The sequence below is a fragment of the Ambystoma mexicanum genome, chromosome 7p (assembly GCF_040938575.1).
Source record: "Ambystoma mexicanum isolate Mex_15411 chromosome 7p, UKY_AmexF1_1, whole genome shotgun sequence".
Taxonomy (NCBI): Eukaryota; Metazoa; Chordata; class Amphibia; order Caudata; family Ambystomatidae; genus Ambystoma; species Ambystoma mexicanum.
The window spans coordinates 120,435,789-120,450,308 of NC_090939.1; positions in this window are offsets into that span (position 1 = coordinate 120,435,789).

Below are 14,520 nucleotides of genomic sequence, written 5' to 3' on the forward strand. Positions count from 1 at the left end.
AAGGGTCATGAGATGTCACTTCTGCTACCTCTATTATTTCGGTGGTTCGACGTCCCTGTGTCATTACTTCCCTTTCACTACCACATATGTTAATGCCTCCGGCCCCTTCCTCGCCATACTTACAACACCTGCTCATTCATTTCTCGTATCATTATCAGTGTTAAATTGTATTACTACACTGCCATTCTTGCAGGCATCTTACAAAATCTTCACAAGCTCTAAAAGTGTGGAGTGCTGCTGTGCGCAACTCTCAGTATTCATTGAAAAAATACACATGATTTCGCGTCAGATGAGCTGCGCACTGGCTACCCATGGAGGAAAGGCTAATTTTTGAAAATCACAATTGTAAGTTTTATACAGCGCTAGTATATTTAACTGATGCTGCTACTAGGGTCAGCTTAGCCCAGTGGCGACTGGTGACTTTGGAAGTTCGTGGGGCGTACATATGTTGGTGGAAATTTGGGAGCAAGCTAGGCCACCTCACAACAACCAGTGTGCCGGTGGCTTCTCCCTCTGCAAGTCATTTTTGGAAAAAATGCCTTCCAAGATGTGCAATTTACTGTCCAAGCCCACAGAAATATGACATCACAAATCCCGGCCTAATTAAACAGCCTAGAATCCACTGAAATCTCAGCAATGTTTTTTTCCAGCTCAAGGACATCTGGACTGGATTAATGTGAAAGCATTAACAAATAATGCATACAAATACATTTTTCTAAAATGAAGCAACTATCAACACCATCAAAGGCAGTTCACAAAAATGGGAACACTGTGCCTCTGCCCTACAACGCACATACACAATAGACTTAACTAAAAGTCCACATATCAGAAATACAAAGCAATATCTGTGCCAAGGTGTCTGCAAACAAAGGGTACGAAAGCCAAGTGTCCAAACAGCACACCATTGAGTGACATGTATGAGACTGGTGGCATTCACAGCTATGCGCAGACAAAGATTCTGCCCTTTGAAGGATCTCTGCCAGCCCAGGAAGGGGTTGAGAGCGGGGAGGCAGCTAGATGAGACTATAACCCCCATTCTCTGTCTCTTTCAGAGCCACACATGCTATAGCGAGCAGCTTTCATACTCTGACTGCCATATTCCATTTGCCTAAATTGCTGTTAGTCCTGCATGTATGCTTCACTGGGACTGCTGGCGCACTGACCCAGCCAACATCTTTTGTGATGCTCAGCCAGGGTCAGGTTGCCTACCTGCACCAGGCTGCTTGCCACCCCACAATATATTAGGCACGCTCACCCTGCAAACTCAATGTTAAAATTCACCACTACTGCTAGCATTCTGTTTCCATAGAGCACTTAGCAATACATAAACACATACACACTCGTCGATGCAGTGGCTACCTAGAAGAGAAGCTTTTTCAGCATGCAATACGAGAGGCAAGCACTTCTTAAATCCTGAGCTACCCCCCAGTGCTCATGGCCATGGACTCCTTGTCACCAGCCGCTGTCCCCATTAACCAAAGGAGCTAATGCCACAGGGATCAGCTCCCCCGTCTTGTCCCTGAAGCATGGAATGCTTTCTCTTGCGAACTTAGGGCAGAGCCATCCCTCCTAATTTCCCACAAAACTCTCAACCCTACTTTGGTTACCTACCTCTATCAGTTCCCCCAGCGGTGTCTGTACCTATCCCCCTTTTGCTAAATGAACCACTATCCTACGTTTTACTTAATATACTCTATCCAGGGTGAACTTAACGTGCAGCGCATTAAGAGTAATTACAATATATATCTATTTGTCTTATAACTACAGGCGATGCTTTGTCATGCAGCCCCTAGTGTATGCCTTTTTATTGTAATCTGCAAGCCCCTTCCTTGCAACAGCACCACAATGCCTCCGGGCTTCTATGTGCTCCATGCAACTAGGAATCGCTCATTCCTTACCAGACAACAGTAGACCCCAGAGACGTTTTTATTGGAGAGCACATGGGGTGGCTGCCCAGGGCCCCCCACGATGCTGCCTGGTCTGAAGTAAGATTCCAGTTAACATTAGACTTAAATAGCACATGCAATGAAAATTTGATTGCATGCTGCTGATGCTCCAAACCCATTACCTGTCGATTTTGACAAGTACATTCGGCCTTGATCAATTAAAACATGCAATGCCTTTCGTTTTCATTGTGGAATACATAGTTTGGGTAACACAACCTTTGTAGCGTTACTTTCCTTCTGTGGGAATGTTGCTGATCGTGTGCAATAGCCAAAGTTGAAATCCATATTCATCCACGGAGGTTCAGAAGTTGTCTCAGTGTGTTAAGCACTTATTGCAGGAATATGTGTTTATGTGAAAGATCAGAAGGGCACATCCCAGTAAGACTGGCTGAACCTTCTTTAAATCTGAAGTTCACAAACATACCTGCACATTTACTTGGGTTTGCAGCACAAGTGGCACGATTAACAGCACGGTTCCTGCACCAGATAGGGGTTGAAATTAGTTTGCTCAGCTGGGCATTGTTAAAACCTAAGCAATCCCTTAAAAGATGTGCATAGAATATCTGTCCAAACAAGTGTGCAAATTCGAGACTGTGCAGCCAAGGTGTTCATGCTTGTATCCTGGCTATGCCAGCAGACGGCACAGTGATCCTGGTGAAATCATATAGGATCCCTTGCATTACTGTGCTGTCTTCTGTGAGGTTTTACCTACTTGCATGCTGGAACACCCCTTGATAATGGAGAAACTGACGCAAAAATCATGTCCACGTTGTGTAACCCCTTTCTGTAATATTTTGGTTTTAAATATGTCAGGTTTGGAAATGCGGGTTGCATACTTTTGCAAGTCAGTTTTATAACATTAGATTGTTTTAGTTCACGTTAAGAGCTGGAAGGGAAGGTGCCCAACTACAGGAATTGCAATATTGGCACAAATCCCAGCTTCACCCCTTAAACACTGTGTGATCCTGGGCATCTCATTTAAACTTTTATTGCCTCACATTTCTTAATTACCAGTCTCTAAAACTTTCAAAATCGTCTCCCCTTCAGGGTGATTTCCTTCTCAGGGTATGGTTTTCATCGAGGCACCACTCATAGTTTCACTGGCTATGTGGTTGTTTCCATTATGATAGTGAGCATTGACATATTGCATACTACAGGCACTTGTCCCCTCGATCTCTAATGGCAACGCAATTCGAAAACCATGTCCCACTCCTACTCTCAGTCTGCCTGGATAAAGACACCTTCCTGGCAGCTTCTAATCTGCCTATTCTGGGCTGCATGTATCTTTTCACATACAGTCCTACATGAATGCTGCAGGCTGCACACTTTCCCGGTATCTTGTTTCTATACTAGAAGAGAAGTAACCTCTTCAAAAATTGCTAATTTTGGCCTTTATTTGCTACTTGTTTCTCATTCTGAATAGCGCAGGAATGGAGAGGGTAGGGGACTCAAAAGGGCGTAAACATGCTTATCTTGAATGCTGCACAGCAGCATGAGTATGTCTCACAGAGAGTAAGGCCTCTGGGCAATACTGAATATTCCCATACAGATGCCTCTCACAAGACATGAGAGAAGTGCACAGGTTATCAGTAAAATAAAGCATTTCTTGTTAAATCCATTGGCAGCGCAAAAGATGTATTTTCGTCTGCGCTCATTCATCCTTATCGGAATGAATCACTCTTGTTAGTACTCTAGACCCTCGAGGTCACCCCAATAATATATGCCTATTCTTGAACTCCACAAACAGGGCCTAGCTTTAGTCATCCGGTTCCTAAAAGCTGGATTGTCCGACCACCAGTGCTAAAATGAAAGAATCTTGCAGTGCTTTCCACAACAGGCCTGAAACATTAATATGCAATCAAGCCCCTTTCCTACAATTCCTGGGGCTGTTCTGCCGAGAGACACATTCATTCTGCATTCTCCAGATTACTGAAATAACCTCACAATTACAATGGCAGCTAGTGTGTCCACCACGAGTCAAAATGGAAATATTTGGTGTCCCAGCCAGATCTGAGCCCTGTGTTTAACAGCCATCCCACGGATATATTTAGCTGCTGTTTTCATTCATGAATATCCCCTTACCGCTTGATTAGTACATGGGTAAGCCGTAACTGTATTTGTGCATTTCTCCTATCTTTAAATGTGGGCCTTTTATTCCATAATTTGCAACAATGCTCAGAATGATTCTTTGCATTCTGCGATCCACATTTCATACCTTGTTTCCACGTGAACTACAGCCTGTCTTTTTATAATACTCCATGTGTGATTTAGACGATCTTGCAAGGCTTGCATAGAGCATTCGCAGTGCTATCTCAAGGGCTGTTATTTGCACATTCCTTTCGCATGATTCATTTCTCTCATGATCCTACAGACAGTCTACTTTAAGGCACACTTCGCAGGCTCACAGTTCCTTGTTCTAACCGGACCTCCCCAATACGTCAAAGTTAAACCATTACCACATGGTGCAGTCCTTTCTTCTCAGCACGCGCTTAACGCACGAGAACAGTACTTCTATAAATCAATATAACTTTGCCATTTTAATGTGAAAATCCATCATTCCTAGCACAATTTATCAGTTACCTTGCCTGCTACGTGGACAACACAAATTTAACTCCATAGCTGCTGGTTTGAAAAAGAAATGTGTTTGCTTAAAGTGCACCTGCTTTTTGCACTTTTCAGAGGCTGTTTAACTCTTTTTGGGGTGAAATCACCACGAATTTGTGTGCCTTAAACCATAATATCTGATCACCTATTTTAATGCAATTTTTTCGCAATTTCAAAACCTTGGCTTGACGCCAATTTTTTTATTTAACTTAAAATAGCATTTTTTATACTAGTTCCAATGTTTTTACAATGCACACTGACAGTTATGCCATGAACAGCCATAACATGCAAAATTAGAAATATACATACTGTGACATGTAACAAAGTCAAACACAACTCTGGCCGCCTGCATACATGTCTGCCTCTCATTAATATTTTACTCTTGTTATTGATTTTTAAATGCTGTTACGGTTTTGGTTTGTTCCCAAATCTTGACTGCCATTATTCTTTTTTTTCCCTGTGTCCCTGTCTCTATCGGCTAGGGCAGTTTTCACTCACCTTTTTGTTCTCCCGACCCTCGCAATCACTGCCCTCTTCAGGTTTTCGTCTGGTCAGCTGCCCGTAGGAATTGAAATGGAGATGTTCATAAACAAGGGCTCCTTCAGGTCCCGACTGCAGTCTCAATTACACTGCCATTGTCTACGGGGAGCTTCACAGTCTACTCAGCCCGAAATGGCAAAGGACTCGTGATTTGGCCGAAGACCTAGAGTTACTTTGTGTCAACGGCCATTAGGTGTCTTATTTTAATCAATAATTGATGGTCAATAACCATCCTCTGCTACCAAATGTAAACGAGGACCGAGTGACCTCTGACGGGTCCATAGAATCAGAGCTCGCCCTTAAATACCTTAAGACAAGATGGCTGCACCTCGGGGAGGTTGGGGGTGCAGGATTCACATACTCCAACACAGTTCAATAAGGACAACTCAAAGATTTGGCAAAGAGACTGTTAAATTCATAGAGGTTTATTTCATGCCACTGCTGTCACAGAGCTGCCATAGTGCCGTGGTCGAACTCCCAGCCTCAACCAACCCCTCAGCATTACACAGAGCTCATTTTTATAGCCAAATGTGAGGGAGCGCTTTGCCCCCACCTTTCCTGCACCTTTCCTGCACAGTCTTAGACAACTTCATCGTTAGCACTAGCTCACTGGGCAATTAATGTTTAATCGAACTAAATGAAATACGCTGTAGCATGCATTTGTGACTCTTCTTCGGTGCTCTGCTCAATTATAATTGGTGCAGCTGGATTGTTCAGATAAGGTTCCAGACAGGGCCTAATTAAGAGTCTAGGTTCTGCCCATTCATCAGGTTTCTGACTGCATGCTACCCTTGAATGTTTCAACTTTAAAATTACCTCATCCTACATACTCTGCTCATTTTAGCCACATTTTCAGTTACATGCATTTTCATTAAAGGCATTAGACAGCGCTATTATCTGTCTGTATACAGAAAATTGTATTGTCCATTCTGTGCCTTACCACCTTACCACATCATGATAAGGACATTTCCGACATTATAACCATGATGCTTTTTGACTACGTGTATATACTAACATTATGAATACCATTTTCACATAATTACAACACCACATTAGTCCATACAAATGTATCTGCTTAGGTTTAAGTGAGGGGGGGGTTCCCTCCACTTCATTCAGTTGTTGATTCAATATATCTTAATTCGGGTCCTCCAGTACAAAGGTTTACACAATCTCTGTGAGTCTTCTATTGCTTCTTTGCAGGCTCCGGAGACCATCCATGCTCGGCAGATCACCACTCCTTCTTCCCATCCGTTTGGTGAAAGCACTGTTCCCCAAATCTGCATCTGGCCTCTGTTCTTCCAAATTTGAGCTTCTTCTGGAGTTTTTCCTTGGACGTTCAATCGTGGGTTAATTTCCCATCTTATTCCTGCTCCTTTAACTCCTGGCTTTTCATACCTGATCACGTGATTCCTAGTATGAGCTCTATTTCTTGTCTTAATGTCCTGGACTTAGTCATCTTCATCGGGGTAATACGCTTCGTTTGCCCATATCAATGAGGCATCCCTTCCCATGAACTGTCCTCTGGTATTGCACATTGCTACGTGTGACAAACAGTGTGCTGTTGAGACATCAATTTCTACAGCCACGAAGATCTTGGATTTCCCCATGCTGTACAGTGCGCAAACGAAGCATTCTCCTTCTGATCTACGTCTTCTGACTTCTTTCATGTGTTGATACCAAATGTTGTTTCCTAGCTGTGCTGTGCTATCCAGGTAATCATTCAGTTCATTGTTATCTTCGTGTGGGCTCCTCTTGATCCTTAGTGTCTTCCTGTAGTTTGCAATAACTACATCTCTAAATGCGTCTGTGTGACTTTTCCTTGCTGGGGACTCTCGGGCTTTCTGGTCTATGGTGCAGGTTTCTTTAGTCGCATTGATGAAGTAGGTGGAGGTTTTGCAGTTCTCTCCGTCTCTTCTTGCATCCTTTTTCTGCTCTCTATAAGTGCCTTTATCAGCCAGCAGCCTGTCGCCGGCCCAGTGTATGGCTGCATCGTGGGCCTGGTACTTGTTCCTTGTGTTGGAACTTGTGTGCTGGGCAATACAGTCTCTGTGGTCTTATTTTCCAGTTCCTCATGCCGCTTCTTCTCTTTGGCTATAAATGGGAATAAATGATCTATTAACATTTGTGTCCTTGTAGTGAATTCTCCTACAACCACTTCTGTCTTCTTAAGGGCTTTTGTTAAGTCTTCTTTTGTTGGCCTTTCTCTCGATTCTTTTCGGTTTCTCTCATTATTTTCTGGGACTGATTGTTCGGTAGGCAGTCTCATGCTCTCGGTTGCCTTCGCTTGAGGTTCTGTGGCCATTGACACGTGCCCTGGTTTGTATGCATTCATTGTGTGGGTGCGTGTAGTTGTCAGTGCTAAGTTTTTGTTCATTCCGTGCTGACCCTGTCTCCAGCTTTTCTCTTCATTCGTTACCTCAACTGTGTATGTACCACTGCTAATTACATTCATTTTCAGTTCATTTGCCTTACCATCAGATTTTCTTGGGACTGGGATAACTATATAGGGTCTGGGTGCTTTTGTGGGATTCATGCGTACACCATCAGGTGGTTGCACTGAAATTGGACAGGCTTCGTGCACCAAGGAAAAATGCAGTCATGATAAACACAATGCATAGATACATGATAGTGTGGTAGGTTAAACGGCAGCATTTCCTTCCAGAGAAGTGAGGGTGCCCCTCTGCTTGTGGGAGGACCAGGTTACTGTTTTGGGCCCCCATCTTGATTATTTATTCAATGACAATATTACTGTTTTTCTCAATTCGATTTAGTTCTCAAACAATTTGTGTCATAAAGTGCCTGGTGCTTCACAAGTGCCCCCCCTCTTGCGGGTGACGATTGTCTCTTGCTACAGGATGCAGTATCCTTGCTAGACTATGCAAAAGTAGGTTAGACTAACACTTTGATGAGTCACTTTTACTGCGCATGTTCAAAGTAGGTGAGTTCCCAGTCCAACCCCCGAATCTACTTCAGTCCTGAGGACATACTGGCACTGGTCACTGTGAAGAAATGGGAAAGGGCAATCAAACAACAAAAGATGAAATTCTTGTTTCTGCTCCCTCGATCTGTCCCTCAGCGGGATGATGACGTGCTTGACTCTGCTTCCTCGATCTGTCCTTCGCCGGGATGATGACGTGCTTGACTCTGCTTCCTCGATCTGCCCCTCGGTGGAAGGTTTTACTGTAATCTCCTCATATAATCTCTCTGACAGTTGGACAGATCCACTTGCAGCATGATACCATGGAGGAGCGTTCCCATCTGTGTGACGTTTGCTGGATCTCTGATGAATGAGAGGACTTCAACCTCGATAGGTCTCTCGACCATTTCTGGAAAGTCAGTGACTAGGCGGAAGAGGACGTTGTGTGCCAGTCGGCTGTCCTCGGGTGACAGCGACATTTGTCCTGCCTTGCTGGGTTCAGGATTACAGGCCCTTCCCTTGATGTGAACAATCCTTGCACTTTCGTGAAGTGTGGATTGCAACTAAGTAACTGAGTTTAATCCACAGCTGGCTCAAATGTTCAGAGTTTGCAGGATCTCGAATAAACGTGAGAGTGTCTGTGGTTCTCCCGACAATAGCTGGGCACTCCTCTATGATGTGAAAGAAAAGTGTATTGATGAGTTCATCTAGAATCGCCTGCAGAAGAATCATTTGTGTCTTTATCACTGTATTCAGGTAGTTCTATGAAGGCTTTCGCTATGATGGTAAGTAGTTGCCAGATTGCTTTCTTGTTGGCAGGATCTTCGATAAAGTCTGTGACACTGGTGACCCTCACTACCAGCGACAGATATGTTGCCAAACAAAATGGAAGTAGTTGAGCATGTCCCGTGTAACGTTTTTGCTGGGGTACACCATAAGTGCTGCCAAACAAAGTCTTGGTATTTGATGATTCAGGATACTGTGTTTAGCTCTTAAGGTAAATGTCCTTGATCACTGTCTGTTAGAGTCTTGTTTCTCAACAACGCTGAAGTGTGGTTTGATTTACAAGTTTGTGTCAACAAATGTGTTGTGGCTTAAATGCGTAATTTTCTTCTTCACCCTGCAACTAGGATGCATAGAGTGTCCGTTTATGTCCTTATCCCCTTTTGCTTAGAGGAAATGTCCAGTTTAAGCCACAACTTGCAAAATGGTTCTTTCTGGCTTTGCTTTGCTGCTCATGCGTCCTTCTTCCTCGTCATGGTTCTTGTCTGCACATGCTGTGGTTCTTCCTCATTGTCTGTGGTTTCTTCACAGTGGGGTGCAGCTAGAGGGCTTTCTCTGATATAGGGCTTAATGTCATTGAAAAAAATCCATGCTCTCCTGCCCTGCAGTTTCACAGCTGAAGGAGTGCAGTCCTCCACGATGAAAGGACCATTGAATCTCGGCTCGTCGCACTTTTTCCTCGTATGGTTTTTTACAAGTACAGCATCTCCCGGGAAAATGAGCGGAACACGTAGACCTTGAACTGCGTCTGTTTCAGTGTCTCATTCTGTGTTTTGTGCTGTGCTGCACCCTTTTCGTTGCCGCTGCAGTTGGTCTGAAATTACAGTAAGGCTGGATGTCATGCAGTTGATATATTTACTCATTTTGGTTCCAAGGACCTCTTGGATTGACTGGGCTTCACATATGGCTCAATCTCGAGGGGTTAGGGGAGTATTCATTCTCATTCCTGTGACTATCTCATGAGGTGTAAAATGATGGTCGGAGCATGGTTGGTTCCGATGAGCATACAATGTGTCACGCTCACCTGGTATCCACGTGGACATCACTCAGCCTGTTCTGACCTCTTACGACCCCGAACCCTTCCCTGGAGTCTACTCGACTGGAGACTGGGCCTGAAACACAGGATTGGTAGAGTTTAACTCCCTATTGTCTCTGTGTGCTTGAACCCCTTCTTCCCTGGGGTCTAACCCTTCCCTTTGATCCACAGCTCACCTTGTTTTCTTGGAAAGTGTGCTCTCCGTCCTGCTTTCAGCGCAGGGGCGCGTTGATTGATGCGGGCACGTTGCTGCCTAGTTACTTCACTGGCAAGAGTCCGACAGGTAAGTATAATGAGTCTTTTGAACAGTTATCTAACTTCGTTCCTTTCCTTCGTTCCGGGGATGGCGACGTGCTGCTGAGATGAGTAGCGCTGAAGGTGAGTGAGAGCACTATGCGTGATGCGACCCTTTCATATTTGTATTGAACTGAGTTATTTTTCTGTGTCTTTTAGGTGCCGCGACGTTTTCAGCATGGATGCCAGTTATGAAGAAGAAATGCGGTGAGTAAGCACGGTATGCGGCGCCTCTAGATGTTTCCACGCTAACCTGTAGTGTCCTTTCCCTCTTGCAGATGGATGAGAAGTTCCGGAGACAGAGTTCCCCCAGAGCGGCTGGGATTCAGGTAAGCGTTTGAAGCTCGTACAGTCTTTAAAAATAAGCAAAGATTTGCTGAATGCTTACTAATGCCTTTTTTCTGTTCTTTTCCCTTTTCCTTAGGAAGCGGCGTGCAGGGATGGGAATGACACCGCTGAAGATGCCGCAGAACAGAAGGAGCGATGAATGATGGGCAGAAGCGCCTCAAGGTAAGGCTGTTCCTAACGGTGTTCATGTTCTTGCAGGAGCTGAGCGCAGAAGAAAGATGCAGGCCTACTGGAGACCAATCCGAACACGGTGAGTGTCACACTGTAGGTGCAGAAAACACAAAGCATATTTCTCAGCCTGGGCGTGGCTTAAATAGTCTCTGGGTATCCCAGGTGCCTCTGGGCTGAACCACACACAAAAGACTAGACTGCACCTGTAGTTCTTGGAACCGAAATATGTGGGGGCATCCATCTTGTCCCCATCAATGCACTACAAGTCCAATCCCCGATGTTATTCTATGGGAATGAGTGAGTCTGGCGCCACAAGCGCCAAGTCTGACTCCAAGTGGGTCTTTGGAGGGATAAAGAGGCCCTTGAGGGCCATGTAGGTGATCATGGCCTGGCTCCAGCCTGACATCTTGGAGGGCAAGGGACATGAGGGGCAGGAATCATGACACAATGCCAGTGGAAGACAATGCAACCATCCCCTCTTTAGAGTAAGCTTCAACTTGGCTATCCTTTCCTTTAACAAGCCGTTGAGCCTCTCACAAATACAATTACCTTCAGGATAATACGCCAATGAGAACTTGTGCTTTATACCAAGCAACAATCTAATCTGCTCAAAGACTGTATTTACAAAATGAGCCCCATTACCTGATCTCATCACTTCACACACACCCCATCTAGGGAACACTTCCAACACTAGGAATTTGATCGCACAGGTAGAGTCTGGATGTGTACATGGACTTGCTTCTATCCATCTAGAGAATGGACACACCACTACCACTAATAACCTCTCTGTGAAAGTTGAAATTAGAAGTGTTCCCACTCTCATTTAGAAGTGTTCCAATTGCATTCTAGAAGTGTACCCATTGTCATTCAGAAGTATACCCAACTGCATTTAGAAGCACCAATTAGTTACTTGACTAGTTGAACGTAGAAGTGTGCCTAAAAGCGTGAGTCACCGATCCTAGAACTACAATCAGAAAACCCTCCTAAATCAACCCAAAGCTCACACCAACCATGAGCGCACCAACTCCACCAGTGCCCGTCAGAAACTACTCCCGTGGACCTCCTCCACTCTCCGATCTGCCCTCCTTCCCGCCCCCCGCCCTCCCAAGACAACCCACCCTCCTCCGCAATCCCTGCCAGCACCCTCTCTAAACACCAAGCCAGGGGGGCACGATGGCGTGCCACCCACCCCATGACCACTCATCTCCTGAACCACACCGCCACTCACCCCAATACCTCTCATCCCCTGAACCACACCGCCGACCCGCCTGCACTGCCCATGCCCGCTCCCCTCACTATCACGCCCCACCCTGCAATCACCCACCCCCCGCCTTGCCATCTTACCCCTGCCACCTCCCCCCGCCCGACTGCACCCTTTCCCCTCCCTAAAAACTGCGCGCCTAGCCCTAGCGAGAACCAAAGCTGCCTCCCTCTCCCCCTCTGACCTCATGGAGTTGTGAATATTGGCCTGCGTCGCATCTAGATGGAATAATGCTAACCATACCACGAGTGAACCACAAAGACTAGCCTGCGCCAAATTTAGACAGAAATGTGACTGTTAGCATGTGCCACACCTAGATGGATTTTCAGAAATGTGATTGTTAGCATGTGCCACACTTGGATGGATTCTCGGGTTTGGCCTGCGCCAAATCTAGACAGAAATATGATCGTTAGCATATGCCACACTTAGATAGATTCTCAAGTTTTATGAATCTTAGCATGTCCACACTTAGATAGAATTATGAATGTTAGCATGCCCACTCTTAGATGGAATTGTGAATACTGGCATGTCCACTCTTAGAAAGAATTGTGAGTGTTAGCATGTCCGCGCGTAGATGGAGTTGTGAATGTTAGCATGTCCACACCTAGATAGAATTGTGAATGTTAGCATGTCCACGCTTAGATGGAGTTGTGAATGTTAGCATGTCCACTCTTAGATAGAATTGTGAATGTTAGCATGTCCACACTTGGATGGAATTGTGAATGTTGGCATGTCCACTCTTGGATAGAATTGTGAATGTTAGCATGTCCACACTTAGATGGAGTTGTGAATATTGGCCTACGTCGCATCTAGATGGAATTGTGAATGTTAACATGTGAAAGATGCATTAAGAAAGTGTGCCCTATAGCCTCTCCATGAATTTAGAAATGTGCCCAATAGCCTCTCTGGTAAACTGAATTTAGAAGTGTACCCAAGATCCTCTGTGACAGTTGCAATTGGAAGTGTGCCCGGTAGACACTCTGGAAAGGTGCATCTAGAAGTGTGCTCAATAACCTAGCTGTGATTTTGGTAGGGTTCCCAATAGACACTCTGTGAAAGTTGCGTTAGAAGTATGTCCAATATCCCCTTAGTGAAATTTAGAAGTGTACCCATAGCCCCTCTGAGAGTTGCATTTAGAAGTGTGCCCAATAGTCTCTCTAGGAAATCGAATTTAGAAGTGTTCCCAACAGCCTCTCTGAAAATTGACTTAATAGTACGCCCAGTAGACTCTCCGTAGAAAATGGAATTTAGAAATGCGCCCAATGGCATCGCTGTGAAGGTTGCATTTAGAAGTGTAACCAATACCCTCTGTGAAAGTTGATTATAGAAGTGTATCCAATAGACGCTCTGTAAAGTTGAATTTAGAAGTGTTCCCAACAGACGCTCTATAAAGTCGAATCTAGATGTGTTCCCAATAGCATCTGTGAAAGTTGACTATAGAAATGTATCCTATAGACACTCTGGAAAGTTGCATTTAGAAGTGTGCCCAATAGCCTCTAGTAAACTGAATCTAGAAGTGTGCCCGGTGGCCTCTCTGTGGAAAACTGTATTTGGAAGTGCGCCCAGTACCCTCTCTGGGAAAGTTGCATTAAAAGTGTGCTCACTGAAAGAGCATATAACCGATCATACCACACCACCATGCTTACTCTCTCCTTACATCACCACTCAACTAGAACACAGAGATACTATGACACCATTCGGTATAACTGTTCTCATACCAACATTCCGCCGCTTACTCCACATCATTCTATGTAATCACTGCTGGTTCCACACCCCCAGCCAGGCGTTTTCCTCAGGCCTAACGCAGCCACATCCGTTCCGGATAAATCCTGCCAGAACGAGCACATTCTCCTGATCTCTCAACCACCACACCTACCGCTAAGAAGCAGCTACTACACGAGTCCCGCACGAGCTGCACACATACCCGGTGCTCACACGCACCTTTTGACTCTCCCTACTCTCTCTACTGATCTGAACTTCGGTTCCCAAGGGCGTTCAACCTACAAGCGCCTTCAGACCATACCAATGGTATATAAGGCGCTATATAAGTGCAAAATAACAATAACAATAACAATAACAACAATAACTACAATTAAGTATCTGTACCCGTTACACACTTGAATCATGTCGACATAGTCGATATGTAGGTGCTGAAAAGGCCCATTTGGCCGGGGGATGACTCCTCTCACTATTTTTAATGTGTGCCCAGTAGTGAATTGCTGGCAGATTATGCAGTTCACCATAAAGAATGCAATGTGTTCTGCTAAATTCGGTATAAACCAGTCTTCCATGAGCGTTGCAGCTAGATTCTCTTTTGACATGTGTAATGGGTAATGCAATTGCTCCTGCTATTTTCAGTAGGGCTACAGGCATTACTGGTTTATCAGTGCTGTTTTTTAGCCGCAATCCATCAGAGGGGTTTAAAGAACACCCTTGACATTTCCCCAGGTTCTTCTCGTCCTGTGGTGCCTCCCCTTGAAGCTCCATTAATTGTGCCTGCTCCAGATTACTATAGGCTTCGGGTGTAGTACGTGCCATCATCATTCTCTCATGGGAGCACGCCACTTCCACGACCGTCTCACTTTTGGAGGCCATACGCTTGGCTTACATGTCTGCTGCG